The sequence below is a fragment of the Podarcis bocagei genome, assembly GCF_964188305.1.
Source record: "Podarcis bocagei genome assembly, chromosome: 5".
NCBI classification, from domain to species: domain Eukaryota; kingdom Metazoa; phylum Chordata; class Lepidosauria; order Squamata; family Lacertidae; genus Podarcis; species Podarcis bocagei.
This window is the reverse complement of record NC_138129.1, coordinates 20,181,762-20,199,705: the sequence shown is the minus strand read 5'-3', so window position 1 is coordinate 20,199,705 and position 17,944 is coordinate 20,181,762. Positions and strand designations below refer to the sequence as shown.

At 43.3% G+C, this 17,944-nt stretch overlaps 1 protein-coding gene across 2 annotated transcripts in view; it reads left to right on the top strand.

Moving 5' to 3' along the window:
• The window catches only part of PTPN1 (protein tyrosine phosphatase non-receptor type 1), an 87,820-nt gene that overhangs the window by 2,082 nt on the left and 67,794 nt on the right, over positions 1-17,944 (top strand). The gene's annotated exons all lie outside the window — the stretch shown is intronic.

Sequence of the window (17,944 nt, the reverse complement as noted above, 5' to 3'; positions counted from 1 at the left end):
TTCCTGCATTGCAGAGGATTGGACTAGATGATCCTTGGGGTGTCCCTTTCAATTCTACAATTCTGTGATTCTTCTTGTGGCATTTATGTTCTTCAGTGTGAGAATTTTGTTACCCCCCGCCCAAATGTCCTTGGAACAGAAGATACCGTGAAGGCACAACACTCAGAAAGGACTTTGCAAAATGCATTAGACCAGCATAGCTGTTACTTTTGCTTTAATCTAATTTTGTCCTTTCCTCGTAGCTTCGTTGTATAGTATCACTTGGATGGTAAATTATGTCAGCCAAAGTAAGGAAATTAGGTCAAGGTGGCTGCTCCACTCTCTCTCTCTAGTCTTACACCATGTGCTTTGCATAAAATCGCTCCTTAATGTGGTAGCACTTCACAGCATTTGTGAGCACTTTGTTGCTAAAAGCACAGTAGGCACATTTAAGAGAGTGCTGCAAAACTTAACTGCTAATTCTTAGAAAAATGTCTACACTTGTTCCACGATCGCAGCTTCAAGTTCAGCTCAGGTCAGAAATAAACACTGGCATCTTTTGGCCTTGGAGAAATGCGTCTAAATGTTTTCTCTAGTGCACTTGTCACTGAAGAACACTTAAATTCTCACCTGTACTGGGGTCACTAGAGCTGTCAGGTATTGAATAGACCATGAAGCTGAACTGCCTAACCTCCCCCATCCCACCCCCGCTTCAGTCTTACACAGAGTCATCCAGTTCCTGAATAAACCAGCAAACTTCACAGCAGTTTGAAATATTTAGGTTCACCAAGTCCTTCAGTGGAAATGTGGGCGGGTTGCTCAGTTTTGACACAAAGGTACATGCTGCATGTGGGATCATTGCCAAGTTCTTTTATCAAGCCAGGTTGCCTTTGCAGTAAATTATTCTCAAAAAACTCCTTTGTTTTCAAAGGCTTTCCTCAGTCGCCTGTTCATCTGTCCTCCCCGCACCGAAAAACAACCTTTGCCGCAGTGGTCTTCCCTTCGCTGTTTCCAAATCCATTCACTTCATCTCTGTGGTGCTGGCCTTTGGGGGCTTCTAGGTGGGCTTCCAGGTGTGTGTGTGTAGCACCCATAAAACAAACAGACCTGTGACCTGTGGTAGTCCATGTGGCAGAAGCAAATTACGAATCAGTGGGATGGCACCTTGCCCCACAGCTGTACAGTGGTACCTCTACTTACGTTCACCTCCGGTTACGTATCCTTCGGGATACGTAAGAGGCAAATCTGGAAGTATTTTTCCGGGTTTCACCGCTCTACTGCCGCATGCGCAGAAGTGCTCTACTGCCGCATGCGCAGAAGTTGTCCCTCCACTTGCAGAAACCTCAGGATCCGACCAGAGCTCCGGAATGAATCCCGTCTGCAACCGGAGGAATCACTCTACTCCTTCCTCTCCACTTCTGGTTTAGCAATAAGGTTTGCAGCTAACCTTGGGAAAAGATGCTGTTGGAAATTGATGAAGGCTAAAATGCCGAGGTGGTGAGAGAAAAAGGGAAACAGTGACATAAGATTAAGCTAGAGAAAGGACTAAGAGGACACATATTTGATAAAATTGTTTAGAAGCTGCTGAAATAATCTTGGAAACAGGGATGCAGAAAGGGGAGGTATGGGGGAGTCCGAGAAACGAAGGTTACAGAAAAAAGGTTATGAAATTATACATGTTTGTTTGTCTTTTTATTTGTTTGTATTGTTTAAAAAATGTTGTAAAACCAATAAAAATCTATATAAAAAAAAGATGCTGTTGGAATAAGGTACTGTTCATCCTAGAAGGCAGGAACGAAGCACCTGTGGCCCTCCAGAGGCTGCTAGATCAAGCCAATGTCCCATCCATTCTAGCATCCCTATCGGAAGTCTGCAAGTGAACATGAGCCACAGCAGTCTTCAGAGACATACTGCCTCCAGTCGTGGAGGTAGAGCGTAGCCATCAACTCCCTTCCTCCCTGACTTTTGGCCATTCTGGTTGGCACTTGAACTGGAATCCAAAACATTGGGAGAGCCGCAGGTCCTTTGCCTGAGAAACAGCTTCATCAGTTGCTTTTGGGTTTAGAATCCAGTTTGCTGCGGGCAGTCCAAGTGTTAGAAACTGGGATAGGAGCCAAACGGTTTCTGGGATCTGGATTGTGGGTGCCAAAACAGAATGTCTAGTCGCCGTTTTGGGGTGTGGGGTGGGGGAGACAACACTCTTTATTTATTATTTCGATCAGCACAAACTAATACACAATTCGCATAAGTGACGCAGTGTTAATATCACATTTTTAGCAGAAATTGTAAATACATGTTTCATTTGGTATTTGCAATAAAAATATTGGCACCATGCTTCAGTTTTCAAAACCCTCAACTCTTTATTGTGAAACATATTGGCGATCCTTAACGTATACTGTATATAAGCTTCAAACCCCCCCCCCCCTTCTGACTGTGAAAAGTTAAAGAGCGGCTTATATTCGCGACATTACAGTATGCAGCCAGGAGCACAGGGCAAACGGCGCCAGGAGCGCAGCGACTGCCCAGAGCGTAGTCCCTCGTCCTCTCTCCCACGGCTGGGAAGGGAGAGAGCAATGAAGGGGCAACGCAGCGCGGCTCCCCCCACCCTGCCCAGTGTGCAGCCAGGAGCAGTGAGGAATGGAGCGGCTTATATCCGGGTATTTTTTCTCTTTTTTCGCTCCCCAATTTTAAAGTTGCGGCTTACATTCGGGTGCAGCTTATATTCGGGCCAATATGGTACTTTGAGACTTCAAAGCACATTCATTTCAGTAATCCTTGAGTGCTAGCCATGTGCAAAAAATGGCACCCAGACTTCAGTAGGTGCTCGGAAATGGAGAATATTTAGGCACCCTGCTCATTTTGAACCCAGGCTGGCACTAAATAAATATTAATAATGTAGTACAGGCAACTCCCAATTTACCTAGGAGTTACCTTTCACGGCACTGCGTGTTTAAGTGAAATTGTATATATTTGAAACACCATTGAAAACGGCCTGGAAAAGCCCCATTTCCCCCCACTGCCCCGTTCCCCCATATCAGATGGGGGCTAAAATGGTCCCTGCCTGCGGTAAACTCATTATCCAATATTTGTGTGGGGCTCAAGGGGTCTGGGGTTGTTATGTCTTTCCTTACCTTGGTCCTAAGACTGGAATAAAACAATATGCATTCAGTTCTATAGGCAGTTTTATAGGCCGCTTGCCTTTAGAGGCCTTTGGTCAGGGCTCAGCCTAACTCCCCTTCCCTTTTGGTATAAGAACGAGTACGAAAGAGACCTCCTAGCATTCTCACAGGCCCATATAAGATCAGTGTACACAGTTGGGCCTGATAAGCCTTTACTGTTCCCAACCCAATCCTGTGGAAAGCCATCTAATTCAGATTTTAATTCTATCCTGATTTGTTTTTAAGAGGTGATTTAATGTTTGATTTTATATCAGTGTGATTATTTGATGTTAGCCACCCTAAGCCCAGTCTCGGCTGGGGAGGGCGGGATACAATTAAAAGTTTTTTATTATTATTATAATAATTATTATTATTATACATGAACTTTTAATAAAAGAGGATGCTGTCTTTAGAACTATGTAGTATGCATGCAACTCCAGACTATATGTTGAGTGTTACATTTTCTCATTATCCTTTTGCTCTCCTCCATTGGAAATAACTGTAATCACTACAACTGGTTCCCAAAGTCTAGGAAGAATTAAAATCATTGTTGAACAGCTGTCTATGGTGGAGTTCTAGGCTTTGCCTTGACTGGAGTTGTGCGGTGTAATGGTGGTCTATGTACACCACATCTGTGGCTTTACATAAAAGTAAATGTGTGCTGAACACTGTAGCAAGTCCACAGACACGTCAAGTTTACACAAATGTTTACTTCCCATGCATACCTATGTGAAAACAAATTCTTGCACGCAGATAAATTACAGCACAATCTGTTCCTCTTCCAGAAGCTTTTCTGCCTGGTGGTTGTGCTGATTTGCCAAAAGTTACTAGCTGAGCGACTATTTTCATGCCAGCACTAAAGGCCAGCTGTAATAATCTATGGAAGTGTCTGGCTATATATATATTTATGTATGTACAACTTGGGTGGCACTGGGATGTTGAGTAGGGGCTTGGGTGGAGTCTGGGATGTTGAGTAGGGGCTTCAAGAGGAAGGAGAAACCAGGAAAAAGCGGAAGTAGGCAGCTTCTGTGATTTATTGAATGTGCTGTATTGATTTTTCCTCCCTAATCAAATATTTCAGTTCAACTACTTTTGGCTAATGGGGAAAAAACCTTTTGATGGATTTATGTTGCATGAAAAATTAACACAACATACTTGTTTAGTGGACTAATACCAATCGGAGCCTAATTGCTATTTAGGGCATTGGAAAAAAAATTGGTGTGTGTTTTTTAAAAACATATGGGCATCGCTGCCAATTACCATCCCTGAATTTAAAGAGCTTGGTGAGTTTTTCTGGGAAGTCATTGCATAATAAAACAGAAAAGCCATGTACTTACCTGTCACACTTTTTGTTTGGGGGAAATGCAAAGCAACACTATAATGCTTAAGCAGAACGCATAGGAGCAGGTCCTTAAAACATGTTGGGGATAATCAGTCTCTGACATGTAACTCCAGCATAGAGGTGAGCCTTCTGGCAGAAATGAGAATGTTTCGTGCAGTACAGTGGTACCTCAGGTTACAGACGCTTCAGGTTACAGACTCAGCTAACCCAGAAATAGTACCTCGGGTTAAGAACTTTGCTTCAGGATGAGAACAGAAATCGTGCAGCGGCGGCACAGCAGCAGCGGGAGGCCCCATTAGCTAAAGTGGTACCTCAGGTTAAGAACAGTTTCAGGTTAAAAACAGACCTCCGGAACGAATTAAGTTCTTAATCCGAGGTACCGCTGTATCATATAATAATACATACTTTTATTAACTTGGCTGTGTTCATACCCCCCCCCCCTCATATTATTTCTGGCATCACTTATAATTTTTGAGGTTGTATCTTCTCCCTGTTCCCATGGGGTGAACTACATTTGACCAATAGCAGTGATATTCCAAATTAAACAATGAAATGTGAGCATTTTGAGAAGGAACTGAAAGAAAGAAAGAAAGAAAGAAAGAAAGAAAGAAAGAGAAACCAAAGAGGGGCGGGAGAAGGAAGACATTTCTTTCTGAAAAAGAATAAAATATCAGTTCCCTGTTCATATATTACACAATCTGACATGAATGAATATGACACAGGGTTCTCACTGAAAGTACTTTGGCATTTTTGTGCCAGATGGTTTGCCACAAATTCTTCAGGGCATAAGAGTTTGGGAAGGATGCCCAGGACAAAGGCAAAGAATCCAATCTGTTTTCCAGCCTGTACCAATGTCTCAGAAAATACTCAAAATAGCTCACCACTTTTCTTGAAGCAACAGTTGTCTAGTTCTGGGAAGCAGCTGATGAGGCAGTAAACTTACATCTTGGTTGTATCCCTTCAGAGTGCAGGTGAGCATCTCACCGTGCAAATACCCACCTTTGGGGGGGAGGAAATTCTACGCATAAAGAGAATGAAGTGTAGAGAGAATGATGCTAAAGCCACCCTCTTTGACATCCAGTTTTCTGTGTTTGAGAATTCCTGTGGAGGAGAATTCCATCATACAAAAAACAAACCCATCTCATTCTGCTGTACGCACAGACCAGACCTGATATGGTCGAATGGACTTCAGGTGTACTTTGGACTTTAGGCCAGGGATTGATGAATTCGCTGGATTCCACATGTGGTGGGACGACAGTGTTTATCAACCATGGCCCTTGGGCTCAGGTTATCCATCTCTGTTTCGTATGTTGAAACACACTTTAACTGAATGCTATCGTAAGTTTGGACTGAAGTCTCTGTGATGTTAATTGCATGAATGCTAGAAATGTGCTTGTTTAAATACGAGTCTGTGCAGCACCATGAGTGCAGAGGATGATGCTAAGGAGCTGCCCTTGGGAGGAAAAGTGGGATTTAAATTTTTAAATAATAAAAATAAGAGTTTAATCTTACCGCTTCGTGTGACCCCAACGAAAGGTGCCCCTAATGGAGGGGTTATTGGGTTGCTGTTTTTATTGTGGTTATGTATTTTGTGGTTTTATATTTTGATTTTATCTTGAGACCTCTGGGTATAGGGCAGTGTATAAAATCAATCATTCGATCAATGGCTTCTATTTACACCAGGGAGGGAGCCTGCATTGGCACCAAGGGAGGTTTCTCTCTTCTTAAGCAAAGAGGAACTTCGTGGAAAAGGGTTACAACTCTTCTCTCCCAGCCTCTGTGATCTGGATCTGTGGAGGATGCCCTGAGGCTGCTACATGTGTAGCAAAAAAACATGCAAGTTAATTGCACCCATGCAATTATTGCCACATCTACTTTGGTCTTGAATCTCCTCCTTAAGTGGTGCAGTCTAGACGCATATTTATCGCCTGATGAGAGAACTAGACTTTAGGATATGGGGTGATGTTAACATGGAGAATGAGACCATTCATGGCTACTAGCCACGAGGGAGGCTATTGTGCTGCCTTCTCAGTTGGAGGCAGTAATGTTTCTGAATACCAGTTGCTGGAAACTGCAAGGCAGAGTCCTTTTTCTCTTAAATCTTGGTTGTTGGTTTCCCACAGGCCTCTGGTTGGCTACTGTGAGAACAGGTGACTGGACGAGGTGGACCACTGGCCTGATTCAGCAAGGTGTCTTTATGTTCATATAAATGTGGCATAAGTAGCTCGCAGGCTGAAAGAAACATCAGCTGCAATGCTAAACCAAGCTGTAAGCCCATTGAAAGCGGTGGGACTTGCATGCAAACAAGCATGCCAAGGCTTACACTGTGTATCAGAGAAAGAGCAGGGGTGGCCTACGTGGCACCAGCTAGATGTTGTTGCACTACAACTGGCACCATCCCTCGCCATTGACAATGCCACCTGAACCTGGCAGGAGTTGTAGTCCATTAATATCTCCTGATCAACATGGTGGCCAGCCCCAACTTAGTGCCAATGGCAAGTGCCAAATTAAAGGAGACTTCGAAGCTAGGGTTACCAGACATTCCCGGGGACAGTCCCCGGATTTGCAAATCTGCCCCTGGACAAATTCCGTCCCCGGAATTTCCCCAGATTTGCAAATCTGTCCCTGGGAAACATGGCAGCAGCAGCCTCAGCAGCCCAGAGCCAGCCTGGTAGCGCTGCTCGCTGCCATGATGCCTGCCATTTTTCCTGTGCCACGGCAGCGAGCATCTCCTGAAGCCAGCCAGAGCCAACTGCACTACTCAGGCTGGCCCTTCCTGGGCAATGGCCGCCTGCCCATGACTCCCGAGCCTCCCCTGATCTGTCAAAACAAAAGGGGAAGGGGGAAGGAGATCAGGGAAGGTTCAGGAGTCATGGGCACCATTGCCCAGTTTTTTAAAAAACTCTGTGCATTAATGTTTCACAGGGTGCGAAAGAAGGGCTTTGCACCTTTATACAATATGCGCATTAATGTTTCACAGGGTGCGAAAGAAGGGCTTTACACCTTTATACAATATGCATGTGTGCTTGGGCCCAGGGTCTTTTGCCTCACCATCCCCACTACTGACACCCTGTTGCTACTCAGCTTCAAAAAAAAAGTGTCCCCGGATTCATTGAAAAAAATCTGGTAACCATATTCTAAGCAGTGTTCGAAACTCCCGTTGTTCTAGGCGCATTCTGCAACAGGGGATTTCATTAGTGCGAGCAGTTTCTGAGCTCTGGGCACTGTCCTGCGCCTAAGATTTCAGATTAAAACTGCAGAGTGGAAGGAAAGGAGGGCCTTTTTCTGCCTCCCCACTTCCAGCTACTCTCTGAAGACTGGAGAAGAGACCCTCTTAAGAATATTAGGGGGGCGGGCAGGGGAAGGACTAGACCAGGGGTCAGCAACCTTTTCCAGCCGTGGGCCAGTCCACCATCCCTCACAGCATTTGGTGGGCCGGACTATATTGGGGGGGGGGATGAACAAATTCCTATGCCCCACAAATAACCCAGAGATGCATTTTAAATAAAAGGACACATTCTACTCATGTAAAAACACGCTGATTCCTGGACCGTCCATGGGCCGGATTGAGAAGGTGATTGGGCCGCATCCGGCCCACGGACCTGAGGTTGCCTACCCCTGAACTAGACCATGTGAAAATTGAACATAAGATTTTAGCTACAGGTCATTCATTTTCAGCTTTGTATTCTTGTTATAAAAAAGTGTGCCTAGACATTCCGTTGTTGCGCCCGTAACCTAGGTTTAAGGTGCCATTCAGCTCCTAGCTTTAATATATCAGTTTCTAACACTGCTTCTAAGTATGTGATAATCTTTCAGACAAAGCTAATGGTGTGCCTTTCAGAACGTGTCATTTAGTACATGGATATCTGTAGCGTATTTACTCTCAATGTGAAGGATATTGAGCAATAGCTGGCAGCCAAGGGAAGCATGTTTTGGCAATTTCTTTATAAACAAGAGGGTGGTATCTGAAGAGAATTTCCTGCTAAAGTAGCAATTAATATTACTGAAGTTCCTAAGAATTGAAAATAGATGCAAGGGAGCAGCTTGTGATCTACATTCAACCTGCAATACTCTCTTGTAGAGTCTGGTCTCTTAAAATCTTGAGCACTTCTAAGGCCTCATGCCTTCAAGCTAATGCTGAATTAAAACAGCATTTTCTTTTATTTAAAATGCCATGAGGTTTTCAGTTAAGTAATATTGGTCTCTGGTATAATCAAATCCTAAACAGTGTGTAAGAAACATCCAAAACTCTGATAGTGAACTCTACAGCAGCGTCAGGGAGCATAACGTGACTTCTGTGGATATAGTTTGGGCAGGCCATCCCAATCTACATGAGTTATTCAGGCACAGAAAGTTCTGTAATGGTAGAAATTGGGCTTTTTGAAAATAAGGTTGGATTCAGCAGAAGATTAAAGGCCTACAAATTGTACTACTGTAATCTTCTTTCTCGTGGTCACAATTTTCTACTTGCCTAGAGCGTTGGGCACTGGGATGGATATATTTTTCAACTGGAAGCCAGCATTTTACAGACCATGTTCTTTGGAAACTTGCATCTCAAAATCTTTGTGAAAATCTAGTGAAGGAGGAGGAGGTGGTTTGGGACCTATTAATTTTGAAAGCCAACCCTCTAATCTGTCTGCAACTTTTCCAGTGTGTTAATTTTAATGGGTTCTTACTTTTAAAATGAACTCATCATTTTCAAAGCTCGGGTGACTCATCCTCTCCAGACTAAAATGCCACATGCAAATTTGTTCCTAAATATTACAAAATGTGGAAAACGGAAATTAACCCAGTACTTCAGTCAGTTCTTTTGGGATGACAAAAATTATTCTGTTAAGAAAACAAGTGACAGCTTTACCAGCTAGGATCAACCAGCTAGGACAACAGAACAGACACTTCAGGGTAGGGGTCTCCAACCTAGATGATGGACTACAATTCCCACCATTGACCATGTTTGTTGCAAAGTACCAGATTGGGAGGAGGATATTTCGCAGTGTCGTCTATGCATGTGTTTTGATTTTATCCGGGGCTCAGTGTTTGGGCACTGGATAAGCTGAAAGTTGCTGGCTGTTGTCACCTTGATTTAGTGCCTGGTTTGATATGCACAGAGACTTGTTTTGTTGCTGTCCCACCAAAGATATGGCAGGAAGAATTATCAGAAGCTTCCTTTTACTATTGTTAACCTTGGACTGGACTCAGGAGAGGGAGGAGCAAAGTTTTTGTTCTTACAGCCTATTAATTCTTTTCACTTACTTCTCAATTGGCAAAACTCATCTCATTCATGGACTTGCCACCCTTTTCTGTGATCAGCCGGTTGATATTATGTGTTGTGTATCGGTTCTGTTTTCTGCAGTAGGCCTGAAAGGCAGAGAAACTACCCTTTAACAAAAATGGCTAGGTTGCTGTGCTCCTGAACCCAGGAATATCCCAGGCTATGCATAACCAATACTTCTGCTAGCATATTGCCAGCGGAGGTAACTTCTTATAGAAGCAAAACTACCGTGTATCTGTGATTACCGTCCATGTAAACAGGTTACCCTTTCATATGGCATTAATAGCTGCCTGTGGTTAGATTGTACGCTGTGAATGGAATGAGGTTCATTCACATGACTAAATGTTGTTGGTGATAATCTGTTGCTATCTTGTGGGGTATTAGGTGGCTTAGAGTTGTCACAAAGGGCTGTGATGGACACAGCACCTAGGCTGAAATGTTTTGAGATTTCAAAACTAACTTTAGGTGTTCCAAGTAAGATACAAATGGGACAATAATTTAAGTGCCAACCTGAAGGTGACTACTTTCAGAGCTGTATGTGTTCTCTCTGTTTGCCAGCAAACACAGAATCACGTGAGGACAAAACCCAGCGTCCTGAAGTTATTTATTGGCTGTCTGACTTGCAGAATATAGATGTGGACATAGAGGTAACCTGCGATTTGATGGCAGCTTTAAGGGGGGGTGCCCTTGTTGCAAAAAAAAAAAAGTTCATGAAATTTGACTACCCATAACAATCCATGCCTCAGATGCACACTTTTGTTCCATGGCTGTGCTGAAGAGAACCGAATCCATGAGTCTTTGCAGTCAATGGAGACACAGGTGGTGTGTGGTTTTATGTTGGGGGGGGCAATTACAGTGGTACCTCTGGTTACATACTTAATTCGTCCCGGAGGTCCATTCTTAACCTGAAACTGTTCGTAACCTGAAGCACCACTTTAGCTAATGGGGCCTCCTGCTGCTGCCGCACCGCCAGAGCACGATTTCTGTTCTCATCCTGAAGCAAAGTTCTTAACCCGAGGTATTATTTCTGGGTTAGCGGAGTCTGTAACCTGAAGTGTATGTTCCCCGAGGTACCACTGTATACAATTTCCAGAGGAGCCATTTTATGAAATCTGATATCTTTTCCATTTTCCTTCCACTGGTCTCCCAGATCACTACCACTTTCCCATTCAGCTGCTCCACTTTCTGTTCAGCTGCTTAGGTACAATCTGAAAAGCACATAGAGATGAAAGAGGAAGTGAGAGAGAGAGTGTACCTCTTCCAACTTCCCCTTCAGCTCTTTATGCTTTGCAAAGGGGATCAGTGTAACTACCCTTGCCACCTCGTGACAAAGAGGCTGTGATTGGGCATTGGTAGATCCAGGCCAGGGGCTTTGTAGGCACCAAGGGAGGTCCTCAAGAGTGCCACTGTGCCCATGGCACTGTAATCCCTGGCTCAGCTTAGAGCTACATGGATGGCCCTGAGCAAAGCTTTGTCGTCATGTCCTCCCTTGTCCCACTGGAGGAAGACTTAAACAAGCCAGTTTTATAAGCCATGGGTTGATGTTTGCTTGTACCGCGACTGTTGTTTTAAACCAGGATTCCTGTTTCCCACGTAATGTTAAGCCAAGGTTCTTTGAAACCGAATGCAAACTCCACAGATGTCCTCTTCCTTCTGGCCATGCAGGGAGGGCGAGTGCTTGGGACTTGTCCATGTGGCACTACACTGTGGTTTACTGTTGCATGTGAACCAGCCAATTAGCTTAAAAGGAGAACGGCATGAACATAGCACAAAAAGGGCAAGTACTAAAGCCTTCTTGAATAGCCGGCTTTGCTTCCAAGCATCTAAAAGCACACAGTGCTTGAAGGATCTTGCCTGCCAGGCATTTCCCTGTGGTGGGTTCTCCACTTTGCAGCCAACAACCAAGGAATCTAGAGCAAGGCTTCGTGTACTGAATGGAGCATGCAGGGGAAGGAACATAATGGCCTGAAAGATATCTGAGTGCCAATCAGTTTATAAATCTCCGGTTTTATTTATTTGTTTTCAAAAGCAAGTAATGGATCTGAAGGATTCCAAGATGGGTTTGCATGTATGTGGGTAGTATCTAATAACATCTCAGACGGCAGCGGTCTGTCTGAACAGGCTGCCCTTGTCTTTGATCAGCAGCCAGGGTAACACTGTGGACAGAATACATCGGACTGGGAGCAGGAATAAGTCTGTTCAAATCCCCTTGCACCTTTGACGCTCTTGGGGTCGTCTTTTTCTTTGGCAATCACTCACAGCCGAGTAAGATTGTCTTCTATAAACACGGTTTTAACAATGAGTCCATAAGTGACTGTGGAGGCCAATTTTGGATCCACACATCCTTCCACAGTGGGGACATTGATTTCCAGGCGGTGGATTTGCCAAACGTGCCTTCCTCTTGGCACGTTTCTCCCTTGCGTCCTGAGTTCGAGTGTCTTCAAAGCCCATGACACCTTTGGTAAAGGCTGTTCTCCAACTGGAGTGCTCGCCGGCCAGTGTTTCCCAGTTGTCAGTGTTTATACTACATTTTAAAAGATTTGCCTTGAGAGCATCTTTAAACCTCTTTTGTCATCCATCGGCATTACGCTTTCCATTTTTAAGTTCGGAATAGAGTAGTTGCTTTGGAAGATGATCATCAGACATCCGCACAGCATGACCAGTCCAACGAAGCTGATGTTAAAGAATCATTGCTTCAACACAGGTGACCTTTGCTTCTTCCAATACACTGATACTAGTTTGCCTGTCTTCCCAAGTGATGTGTAAAAATTTTCAGAGACACCATTGATGGAATCTTTCGAGGAGTTGGAGATGGCGTTTGTAAGTGGTCCATATTTCACAAGCATATAGTAAGGTTGGTAGTACAATAGCTTTGTAAACAGAGCTACAAAGCTTTTGGGTTAAGACTGGACCAGTCACACACTCTCGAACTAGGCCATATTGTTGTTCTGAGACTAAAAAGAGTGTATAAATTATCACACCAGTTATAGAATATGAGACCCCACAGGATCTTTTATTTTTTCTGTTGAATTTTATAGATGGCTCCGTTAAACATGTAGCATAAAGAATTAGTTTCATGTGTGGTCATAACAGCAAGCGTTTTGCTGGCCAAAAAAAAGTGGGGTGGGGGGAGATTAAACCATTGCCATTTGTAAAAGGGTGGATAGGAGAAAATGTGAGAATTTGCCAAAGGAATACATCACATTAGAATAAGAGAGAGAGAGAGAGAGAGGGGGGGGGGTGATGACAGGTTAAATTTATAATAAAGTGGATCTTCTTTACCGAACGTGGTAAAAACCTGTTGCTTCTTGATTATTATTTTTGTAATATATTGATTTCAGATCTCAGGTATGTGTTAGGTATTTTGCAACTGTTCTAGTTGTGTTGCTGTTTTTGTTGTTATATGGTCAGTTTCGTACCCATCCTTACAGCAATTTAAAAATGCAGTATTAAGAACAGTTTAAAAGAAATTACAGGCCTAGGGCTCTGCTCCTGCTCGTATTGTTTTAATATATGCATTAGAGGTGAATCATACTGATTTATAATGCTTTCTTTATAGGAGAAATTATATATTAGGGAAGAATATGCTCCAAGAGTATTCAACCTCCTTTTGACCGATTGATCTATTTATTAATCTGTATTCTTTCCTTTTTTTAAAAAAAATACACCCATGTATTTTTATTCTGTTGATTTTTTGCTTAATATATGTAGGCTGTCTTTAATGTGTGTAATCTGTACATCTTGGCATAATTATTCTTCTCTGGGCACACGTGGAGTGCCAACACAGGATTTTGATCCCCTCCTCTGCCCAGCACTCTGTTTAAGCAGCCATGGCTATGTAAAGCCCTTCACTTCTCTTGAGCTATGCTTTGTCTCACCAGCCCTTCTGCTTCAAAACAGTTGTCCAGCATTTGTGGCCGTGATTAAAATACACGAGGATTTAGAGGTAGGATATATACAACAGGTGCACTCTAATGCGTATAAAAATAAGGAAAACTGATCCCGGCTCCTACCCCTATTTAAAGATGCACAAAGCTATATTGCTGTAAATGGTTTGAAAAGCTGGTAAAGAAATATTGAGAGATTGCAGGTAATTGTCCGGTTTGGTTTTCTATGCTTTTTCCTCCTTGCTTTGGTGTACCTATTGCTGTGAACCACAATCAAGCATGTTGTTTAGTTGTGTCTGACTCTTTGTGACCCCATAGACCAGAGCACTCCAGGCACTCCTGTCTTCCACTGCCTCCCGCAGTTTGGTCCAACTCATGCTGGTAGCTTCGAGAACACTGTCCAACTATCTCGTCCTCTGTCGTCCCCTTCTCCTTGTGCCCTCCATCTTTCCCAACATCAGGGTCTTTTCCAGGGAGTCTTCTCTTCTCATGAGGTGGCCAAAGTATTGGCGCCTCAGCTTCAGGATCTGTCCTTCCAGTGAGCACTCAAGTCTGATTTCCTTCAGAATGGATAGGTTTGTTCTTCTTGCAGTCCATGGGACTCTCAAGAGTCTCCTCCAGCACCATAATTCAAAAGCATCAATTCTTCAGCCTTCTTTATGGCCCAGCTCTCACTTCCATAGATCACTACTGGGAAAACCATAGCTTTAACTATACGGACCTTTGTTGGCAAGGTGATGTCTCTGCTTTTTAGGATGCTGTCTAGGTTTGTCATTGCTTTTCTCCCAAGAAAAGCATAGTTTTGTTTTAAAGCTATAGCTTTATTTTAAAGCATAGCTTTGTTTTAAAGGTGGATGTGCAGTGTTGCTAGTGCACAGGACTAATATCTTGCTCCTTGCCTGCTGCTGCACCTCCGAGAGCCAAGCCATGGTTTGCCTTGGCCATTTCATGATGTACAGTGGTACCTCGGGTTACATATGCTTCAGGTTACATACGCTTCAGGTTACAGACTCCGCTAACCCAGTAATACTGCCTCGGGTTAAGAACTTTGCTTCAGGGTGAAAACAGAAATCATGCTCTGGCAGCGCAGCAGCAGGAGGAGGCCCTATTAGCTAAAGTGGTGCTTCAGGTTAAGAACAATTTCAGGTTAAGAACGGACCTCCGGAACAAATTAGGTATGTAACCAGAGGTGCCACTGTAATGCATTGCAGGGGGTTGAACTAGATCAGGCTTCCTCAACCTCGGCCCTCCAGATGATTTGAGACTACAATTCCCATCATCCCTGACCACTGGTCCTGCTAGCTAGGGATCATGGGAGTTGTAGGCCAAAAACAGCTGGAGGGCCATGGTTGAGGAAGCCTGGACTAGATGACCCTCCAGGTCCCTTTCAACTCTATGATTCTTAGTGGTCATTGTTTGGTTTCCCATGAACAAATGACAAGTGGTAATCCAACATCAAAGCTTTGTTACAACTTATGAATCATAGAATCATAGAGTTGGAAGAGACCACAAGGGCCATCGAGTCCAACCCCCTGCCAAGCAGGAAACACCATCAGAGCACTCCTGACATATGGTTGTCAAGCCTCTGCTTAAAGACCTCCAAAGGAGACTCCACCACACTCCTTGGCAGCAAATTCCACTGTCGAACAGCTCTTACTGTCAGGAAGTCAGGAAGTTATGGTTTGTTTGGAGAGCAAAACCATAGTTTAGCAGGATTGGGCTGTTCTTTTAGCCTTGTGTGCCACCATACTGTGTGTTCACCTTTAAACCATACTTAAATTCAACTGTGCTTTAAAACAGTATGTGAACCTGATCGCTTGTTAGCTTAGTAGACTTGCAGTTAATATTTCCTACTCATTTGTGCTTCTTAATTTGCCCCTATGCTGATTTGTTTGTTTTTGGTGGAAGGGTTCCCCACTTGTGGAATGCTCTCCTCGTGCCTTTGCTACATATTGTTAGGCGCCAGGCAAAAACGTTCCTCTTCTCCCAGGCCTTTAGCTAATTAAATAATTTGTGGACTTTTAAATGGGGGGGGGGGAGGAGGAAGGTATTGCTCCTGTTTGTTATTATAAAATGTACAATTATATTATACATAAATGTATAAATATATTATAAAAATGTTATGCATTTTTGTGTTTTTATATTGTAAACTACCCTGTGATCTTCGTGTGAAGGGTGATATAGAATAATAATAACAGTAATAATAATTATTATTAATAAACGTAACTCTGGCAGAAATTAGTTCATGTGGCTTACTTCTTGTTTCAGAGTAGACCTGTGGAGGTTTACAGAATTGGTGGCCTTACCGTACATCTGAAATGGAGATTATAACCAGTAATTACTTTATGGAGATTATAACATAAATTACGATGCAGAAGCTTAGTGATGCTTAATCTCTTGCATGGGAAAAGAATTAAAGTCATATTTTGCTAGTACTGCAGGGGAAAATACATTAATGATTTCATCTAATGTATTTCCCCTGGAAGTCTATCCAAGTATTACTGCATCATCACGGCTAGTGAACTTTACTACGGCTTTTCAGCAATCTGAAAACAAGCAATACATAAAGCACTTACGAGTGATGTTAATGAAGCCGAATATTGCACTGAACTTGTGGTAGAACCATATTAAGCGCCCTCCTCCTTTGCTCTGGTGACTTCAAACTGGCTTTGCAAAAGAACTTTCAGTGAACTGGGCATATAAAGGTGGCATAACTATTGTGTTGGAGGTAAAATTATGGGAACACACTTGCCTTGGAGCTTGAAATTGATAAGTACTTCAGTGCAAATAATATATAATTATATATATATCCTTTCGTGATGTACTACACAAGGTACAGCTGTGCAGTCTTTATATGTGTATTTTCTGCATTTGCTTACTATGGTTAGACTGCTCTCATGACGGATGTAGATGAGAGAGGGAATGAACTTGCACACGGCTATCCAGCGAGTTTATGACTCCTCATGAGCAAACGAAGCAAATATCATTTGGTCTGGAAACCCATTTTCTGCCCAATGTCGTTTAAGCTAAAACATGTTTACGTTAAAATATTCATTTGGTGCATTTCAGTCACTGAGAAGCATACATGCCCAACGGCTGCTTTAAAAACCTCCTGGCATCTCCTCCTTCATGCTGGTTCTGAAAAACATTGCTTGATTGTATAAAAGAAAAGAGAAAAAAACTTGATTATTTTTCAAATACTTTGCACCCACTCTTCATATAAATGATGAGAAGTGCAGTATAATGTCATCCATCACTTACAGGAATGCCGAGTAATTAGCCTAAACGTTTGCAAGGAGGGGGTGGAAATCACTTACCGAGATTAGAAGATGAAACCAGTGCTGAATAAATCTGTGCTTGCCTTTGGGGTGGGGGGTGGGGAATGTAGTGGTCAGTTGCCTTGTTGGCAAGCACAGTTCATGCTAGGAGAAGTGAAAATGTCTGCTCTTCATCTTGGCAACTAACAATTTCCAGAGGGGTTGCCATGTTGGTTTGTTGCAGCAGACACAGCGACTCGTCTTGTGCAGCACCTTGAAGAATTTTAATATATACAATTAATGGGTGTTCAGGATGCCCCAAGTCACCTTATGGTGTTTGCTGCAAGTGGCTTACATGTCTACCCCTCTGAATCTTGTGAGATAAGACACTTGTTCTTCTTACTTTTAAGGACTGTAAAACAGTATTTAGAAGTGAGAGACTGACCAAGAGCAAAACGATTGCACACACCCTGTCCCTAAGGGCATCCATCAGGATGAACATGGCCAATGCAGTCCTCACTGTTGTGTGGTAGGCATGCCTGTGTACTCTTTGTTTCATCATCTTCACAATAAGTTCTGTGTCATTTGAGCTCCAGCCGTTGCCCAACTAATTTCATTCTCCACAACGCTAAGGAGCAATTCAGTATGCTGGAGAGGGCACTTGGCACTGATCTGTTGATGATCAGCTTCATCCGGCCATTGTGTCATGAGACTGGGACCTAAACTGAATTATCAGGTGCCCTTCAGACCTTGAACTAAAACTTGCATCGACCCCAGCTAGCATGGGCAATGGTCAGGGCGGATGAGAGTTGGTCCCCTGCCCCAGGGTGGTTGGACTAAACTCCCATCAGCAATGTTCATTGGCCATGATTGCCTGGGCTCGTGGGAATTGTAGTCCACAGCCTTCAGAGGTCACCACCTTAGTTACTCCTGTACTAGGTAATGCTGCCCCATATTTGGGATTCAGTTTCCAAGGCTTAGTGCCAAGTGAGCTCTTTTATTTGACATGGGCTTTCGGAATGTTACCTGGTCTTAGCAACACATCTTAC